The sequence below is a fragment of the Ictalurus punctatus genome, chromosome 3, assembly GCF_001660625.3.
Source record: "Ictalurus punctatus breed USDA103 chromosome 3, Coco_2.0, whole genome shotgun sequence".
Lineage (NCBI taxonomy): Eukaryota > Metazoa > Chordata > Actinopteri > Siluriformes > Ictaluridae > Ictalurus > Ictalurus punctatus.
This window is the reverse complement of record NC_030418.2, coordinates 33,395,212-33,402,921: the sequence shown is the minus strand read 5'-3', so window position 1 is coordinate 33,402,921 and position 7,710 is coordinate 33,395,212. Positions and strand designations below refer to the sequence as shown.

At 43.2% G+C, this 7,710-nt stretch overlaps 1 protein-coding gene across 1 annotated transcript in view; it reads right to left on the bottom strand.

The window, feature by feature from the left end:
• galntl6 (polypeptide N-acetylgalactosaminyltransferase like 6) overlaps positions 1 to 7,710 on the bottom strand; it is a 253,498-nt gene that overhangs the window by 115,178 nt on the left and 130,610 nt on the right. The gene's annotated exons all lie outside the window — the stretch shown is intronic.

Below are 7,710 nucleotides of genomic sequence, written 5' to 3'. Positions count from 1 at the left end.
GGAGAGATGAGCGCGAGTCCCGGACGTGTATCTGCGTGTGCATCTGTTTCGTCGGGAAGTATCGTATCATCCATACAGCTTTGAGATGAGTAAATGAGGACGCGCTGTCGTGCAAACTGACGGATGGATAGACGGAATTAATTACGCACGACCCGTGTGTCACTCAGGATCTGTGATACTTCGAGTCACCGCTTCATTTACTCTCGAATAAAAATAAATAAATAAACCCCGCCAAAAAAATACGTGAGAAACCCGATGCCATCGAGATTCATCAATTATTCACCTGTGACAATATTAACACGGCTAACAGTCCTGAGATAAGACATTCCTGATCGCACGTCCACTTCTAAGAGCAAACAACGGCACTTCTCCAAAGAGCTGCAGCTGCGTGCATCAGCAGAACGTAAGCTAGGTGGAGCGTGAATCATCTCCGTGTTGGAGATCGCGTACACGTAAAACGTTAACGGTCGCGCCGATGACACGGTCGTAGGGTACGACTGAAAACCTACACTCGCTACTGCTAGTCATAATTAGAACGACTCGGTCGTTCCGTTCAGGGTAAAACGGGCATTTTTAACTCACGATGAATGTGTTTTCTTTTCCTTTTACTGTGAGGACTAGAATGATTTCTTTATGTGGGAAGTATTTGTGTGGTCCGTGGTCACTCGACACGGTCACCTCGCTGAAATACTCTGTAATGCCACGTATAAACGTCAGGGATCATTGGATACACTGCAAATAGGATATTTTATTGTCAGGCAGCTTGAAGCAAGGTTGCTCTGAGAAAGATGGACATATATATATATATATATATCCATCCATCTATCTTCTACCGCATACTCCTTTTCAGGGTCACGGGGAACCTGGAGTCTATCCCAGGGAGCACCGGGGACAAGGCAGGGTACACCCTGGACAGGGTGCCAATCCATCGCAGGGCACACAATCACACACACATTCATACACTATGGACACTTTGGACATGCCAATCAGCCTACCATGCACATCTTTGGACTGGGGGAGGAAACCGGAGTACCCGGAGGAAAAACCGCAGCACGGGGAGAACATGCAAACTCCACCCACACAGGGCCACGGTGGGAATCGAACCCCGGACCCTGGAGGTGTGAGGCGAACGTGCTAACCAGGTTGAAGGCTTGGACTCCTCTGACTGGTTTAAGATCGACTTTACACCCGGATTTACAGCCGAACTTGTGGTCAACTGTCTGCTAAGCTCTAGAGAGCATTACTCTCTAGGGGGCGCTAAAAACAGGGGAACTAAAGAAAATGCGAGTGATCTTTTTTTTTTTTTTTTTCGTTCGTGACGGAAGGAATTATTTAACTTTTTTTTACCCTTAGTAACGGTTTTATGTTTTGTTGGGGGGAATACAAAATCTCCCTCCGACGTCTTACGCTGCCTCGAGTTCGTCCTCAGAAGTTCGTGCGTTTGAGTTCGTGACTCGTAAAAATAAGAAGCGAGCACGTAGTCTCAGTCTCCTTCTCCAGGAGAACCGTGTCTGGTTCTGCAAGATGCTCAACAACACTTACAGCTCATTTCCTTATAAAACTGCACTAATTCTACCTGAGGCTACTCTTTTTATTTTCTTTTTTTTTGTCGCACCAAATATAGATTTTTTTCCCATTTACTACTGTTTACTGCTCTTTACGGTATTTCTTTGCACGCGTCTGAAACCTTTGCGCGGTTCTGTAGGGGTGGGGAACGAATCCTGCCGTGGTGGAGGTGGAGGTCGAGGCGCAAAGAATGCGAGGCGACCGAGAAAGAAAAAAAAAAGCATGCGGGGTATCGTGGATGTAGTGTAAGCCAGAATGGATGAAAAGTCGCTGAATAAAGCGTAGGTATCTTGATATCTCCGAGTCATGCGGTTAAAATGCACGATCGTGTCCAAGGTTCTGGTAAACGTTTAAACGGGGCTGGTTTTAACCTGAAAGGCTCGCTACCGCGCTTTAAAAACAAAACAGAACACGTACTCTCGTTACGGCTCACGTCTGTCCCGCTGCAGGACTACATCCTGTAAGGAAACAGCACTATCCACAGGCTGTAATATCACGTCTCTGGTAATTACCAGGTCCGGTACCGTATTAGCCCAATCAGAACACGCCGTCTTACAAACCCTCTCACACTGAAATCGAATGGGTGCGAGGAACAGACGGACGATCTGTCCGTTCTGTTACGACAGAAGAGAAGGAGCGGAGAGGCGGGGCTTAAGTAAGGAATACAATAGCGGTGAAAAGACGTGATTCTTTTCCAATAACGTCGTCCGTTTATTAACCGTGCTTTTTATCCGTTTCACGGTTACGTTCAACGTAGCTGTGGGACGTCACAGTCGTTCTCTCACCAGCCGATTTTGTCGTTCTGACACCGGAGACTCCTTCCACAGATCTTAAATAAACCTCCCAGAAAACCGACCAATCGGATTTGAGATCTGAACAGCACTTTGGTGCAAAATAAAATGAATTAAAGTAATACTTTAATTAATTAACTAATTAAATTAACTTTAATTAACTAATTAAAGTTTCATTTAAAAAAAGGGCTTTTTTTTTTTTTTTTTTTTTTTTTAATAACTGCAGATGACTTAAACTGCGAAGAAGTTCCATGTTGTCTTGCACTTTACTGAGTCACGCTTGAGCTCGCATCTTACCAGTGATTCATTATGTTATACGCCGGGTTGTTTGAGCCTCGGGGAGTTAAAAACTAGACGGCATAGCGATGACTCACAGAGTCACAGTTAACGCTCGCTTTCCTTTATGCTCTGCACAACTGAAAATGCTCTTTTATTGAGTGTGGAGTTTAAAAAACTTTTATAAATCCGTGCCGGTGAAGGTTTACCTCACGGCTGCTCTAACTCTCGACAGATACAGTACGAACACGCGCTCTAAACCCCTCGTTCTCTGCTCCTGAGAGCCCTTCACCTGAGAGTAAAACCAGAGAGTAATCCAATACACAGCGACAGGAGAACTATGAACACACACCTGATTGAACTTTGATTGGATCGTGAAAACGCTAGCCAGAGGTGTTATAGGGAGCTGAAATTGCTAATCCCTCGTGAAGAAAAAAAGTCGGTCACACTTCGGATATATACCGCTCGGTTCGAGCGGATCCGGGTCCGCGCCGGGTAAATATCCGACGACACGGATGTTCGACATCCTGCGGAGGACGCGCGTCTCGAGAACGGGACGGAATTGCCATCGCGCAAGATGGAGTCAGACTGAGCTGAAGCTCGGTTTTCAGGAGTCACTGAAGTCTAATCTCTACCAAACCGTCCGAAATTAGACGAGGAGATGAGATGATGTGGGATGTATTTTAGCTCTCTGTTTTCCTGAACATCTGTAAGATTTATTTGATTAAATGTGATGTAAATGTAAGGCATGAGAGATATATTAGAATATGTGAAAGCGCAGTGGATAGAAATTGGATTTGTCTAGCAGGGGGAAAAAAAAGTGTGTGTGTGTGTGTGTGTGTGTGTGTGTGTGAGATAAGAATTACACAATGACTTAATAAATGACTGCTCAGAAACTATTTCATAACTGAGGATTAAGCTCGGTGGCCTAATCATTACAGAGACGTACACACACACACACACACACACACACACGGTCCGTACACTGCAGAAAATCATCCTGATGTTATTAGTGTGCCAGGCAGGATGTATTTCTCATTCCTGATGCAGTGTGTCACTCACCCGCTCTTACTCTCTATCTCCCATGCTCTCTTGCTTATTGTCTTCCCCCGCCTTGCTCTTTCTCTCACACACATTTTCGTTTTCTCCCTCAGTGACCGCCGCTCTTCCTCTGTCCTGTTCTTTCTCTCGCTGGCAGCATTCAAATCGATCAAATCACATGTCACCGCCCTTGTTGTTTACCTCGCTGTATTGCCCATGTTGTATACCTCGTATCCCACTGTATACACGTATACAATTGGCACGGTATTCGGTATAGAGAGAATACAGACACGTGAATATACCGGGTCGGGGGTGGGGGGTGGGGGGCGTGTGGGGAATGGATTAATCCTATGTGGTAGGTAAGTAGAATAAACGTGAATGAGATTAAGGCGTAGAAACGTACGGTAGCAATGGACAAGACTTCACGGAGAAATACAGAAACACGGGGGTATAAATAGGCGAGCTAATGACGAACGAAGACAAAACAGCTGGACACATTTAGGTGAGACACGGATGATGAAATAGGGCCGGAGACGGGAGCAGGAAGTGCAAGCAAAACATCACAATAATAATGCGTCCCAGTTCGCCTACTTACACTACGCGTTAAAAAGTATGTACTCATTTTGTGAGGAAAAAGTACATACTTCGGAGTGTGTAAGAACTGGGACAATGGCTGCGTTCACGCCGTGTCGGAATTACAGCGATTACTAGATGACGACCCTCCGCACTGGTATGGGCACAGTGGTGACTTGGCGGTTAAGGCTGATCAGAAGGTCGGGGGTTCAAGCCCCAGCGCTGCCAAGCTGCCACTGTTGGACCCTTGAGCAAGGCCCTTAACCCTCTCTGCTCCAGGGGGCGCTGTATCAGGGCTCACCCTGCGCTCTGACCCCGACTTCCTGACATGCTGGGATATGTGAAGAAAAGAATTTCACAGTGCTGTCATGTATGTGTGACCAATAAAGACTCATTATCATTAACCCGGAGGTTCTACTCCTGCGAGTAGAACCTGTTCACGTCCTCGGAATTAAACAAATCTGTGTGAGATGATGTTGATGACAACTTCAAAATTGCATTAAACTGTATTGTATGTCTGTTGACTATTTTCAGATGATCGATCTTGCGTTATTGAGACGTTAAAAATAGCCAATTATACGAATTATTACACAGAAATATTACGGGATAGCTACTTAACTACATTTTGCTGTTGACGCCGCCGCCAATTCGAGTGTTTCCGCGTGCAGGTCAGAAAATTCCCTGTTTACGAGTTGTAATTACGAGTTCTACGAGGACGGGAACACTTTTTTCAAGTCGGAATCTCACGATCACGACGTGGCGTGACTGTCAACTCTTCTTTTCTTTTTTTTTTTTTACGTGACAGTCAAATACTTTGGTTAGTGCTTGCCATTTAAGTTCTTACACTTAAATACTGAAGACGCATGGACTACGTTACACTCGCCCGCCGGGTTCGCGGGTCGAATTTCTATACAGCAGACGGTAATAGTATGAGCAGTGCATGTTGAGGGGATTTGCGTCAGGTAGGCGTTGGGGAGTGTAAACAGGTTAAGAAACCACATAAAAATAAAAATAAAAATAAATGTTACATTTGGCCAGACAACAGGGGAGTAAAGATTTTGTCGGATCGGTTTAAGAGTGGATGAATGGTTTGCAAATGTTTTCATTAAATTTCTTAATCCGCCACAGGGTGCTGCAATTCCCTGTGCCAGTGATACAGCTGCTGAGGCTGGTGGAGATTTGCTCTCTTCATTCAGAGCAGGAATGACTGGTCTGAGGAAAGAAGTCCCCAGTGATGTATACATCAAGGAACATGGAGCCCTTGACTGCCTTTAATGTGTGGTGTAACAGGGCCAGCTGAAGTCAACGACCATCTCTTGTGTTGTGTCCACATTAAGAAACAGCTTGTTGTTTCTCCACCTCCGCCTCACCAGCGCTGTACTGTCGACAAACGCTGGGCTGTCGTTTGCAGCACTGGTCTTTACACAAAGCACACTAATGTCCCGGCCACAGATTTATTGCCGTTCTAGATTAACTTAGCTCTTTCATTCAGGAAGTCAAGGATCCAGTTACAGAAGGAGATCTTCCTGCCAAGAGGGCTTATTTTCCCTTTAAGCTACTGCGAAATGAATGTGCTGGATGTTAAAGTTAAAGGTTCAGTAGACAATATTAGTCAGTAGTGAATGTGCTGGAGGTTAAGTTAAAGGTGCAGTAGTCAATGTTATTCAGTACTGAATGTGCTGGATGTTAAAAGGTTCAGTAGACAATATTTGCCAGTACTGAATGTGCTGGAGGTTAAAGTTAAAGGTGCAGTAAACAATATTAGTCAGTATGGAATGTACTGGATGTTAAAGTTAAAGGTGCAGTAGTCAATATTAGTCAGTACTGAATGTGCTGGATGTTAAGTTAAAGGTGCAGTAGTCAATATTAATCAGTACTGAATGTGCTGGATGTTAAAGTTAAAGGTGCAGTAAACAATATTATTCAGTATTGAACATGCTGGATGTTAAAGTTAAAGGTGCAGTAAACAATATTAGTCAGTACTGAATGTGCTGGAGGTTAAGTTAAAGGTGGAGTTGTCAATATTATTCAGTACTGAATGTGCTGGAGGTTAAGTTAAAGGTGCAGTAGTCAATATTAGTCAGTATTGAATGTGCTGGATCTCAAAAGGTTCAGTAGACAATATTATTCAGTACTGAATGTGCTGGAGGTTAAAGTTAAAGCTGCAGTAGTCAATATTTTTCAGTACTGAATGTGCTGGAGGTTAAGTTAAAGGTGCAGTAGTCAATATTTTTCAGTATAGAATGTGCTGGATCTCAAAAGGTTCAGTAGACAATATTTGCCAATCCTGAATGTGCTGGATGTTAAAGTTAAAGGTGCAGTAAACAATATTCGTCAGTAGTGAATGTGCTGGATGTTAAAGGTTCAGTAAGCAATATTAGTCAGTATTGAATGTGCTGGATGTTAAGTTAAAGGTCCTGCAGTCAATATTAGTATTTCCGCATGCCGTTGCACCTCAGAGCTCTCAGAATATTCCTAGTTTGCAAGTTGTAATTAAGAGTTCTACGAGGATGTGAACACTTTTTAGAAATTGGAATCTACTTCGATTACTCGTGAAAGTGGGTGCAGTACAACAACATTCTAATTAATTTTTTTTTTTTTTTTTTTTTTACCTCCTGAACCCACTCGTGTACCCCAAGAAGCTACGGTGGCTAGTGAGTACAGTTATCTGGCTCTCTAAGTCTTTGATATCTACTTGATTCATTATGTAAAGCATCCACGAAAACAATTTCACAGACTCTGCTAATGGTGTGTTTGTCTTAACGAACAATCAAAAGTCAGAAGTTGGAACTCGGAATGTTTCAACCTTCATGCATTTGAGTTACAGAGTGGGAAAAAAACAACAACATGGATGCCTCCGTGTTGTTAGCAATTAGGCTAGTCAGCTAACTGTGATGAGTGGTGTATACATACCTAATTGATCTAAGTGTAACACTTGTAATAATAATAATAATAATAATAATAATAATCCTAACGATCTGTTCGGTTTATATTCGGTAAACATATCTGTAATGTATTTAGGTCCTAGGCCATGTAGTGATTTATAAACTAGTAATAGTACTTTAAAATCAATTCTGAATGTAACTAGAAGCCAGTGTAAAGACCTGAGGACTGGACTAATATGTTCAGATTTTTTTGGTTGGGGTGAGAATCCTGGCAGCATCATTCTGAATAAATGAATTCTTTTTGGGAAGACGGGTGAGAAGTCCATTTCAGTAATCCACCCTGCTGGTAATGAATGCATGAACACATTTCTCTACGTCTTGACTGGAAATGAAACACCTACTTCTCGCTATATTTTTGAGGTGATAGTAGGCTGATTTGGTTAACGCTTTCACTCGACTACAGAAACTTAGATCAGACTCCAAAATGTCCCCAAGATTCCTGACTTGATTTTTTGCCTTTAGACCCCTGGAGTCAAGGTGCGTGTTCAACTTGAGACTTTCATCTTTGTTTCCAAACA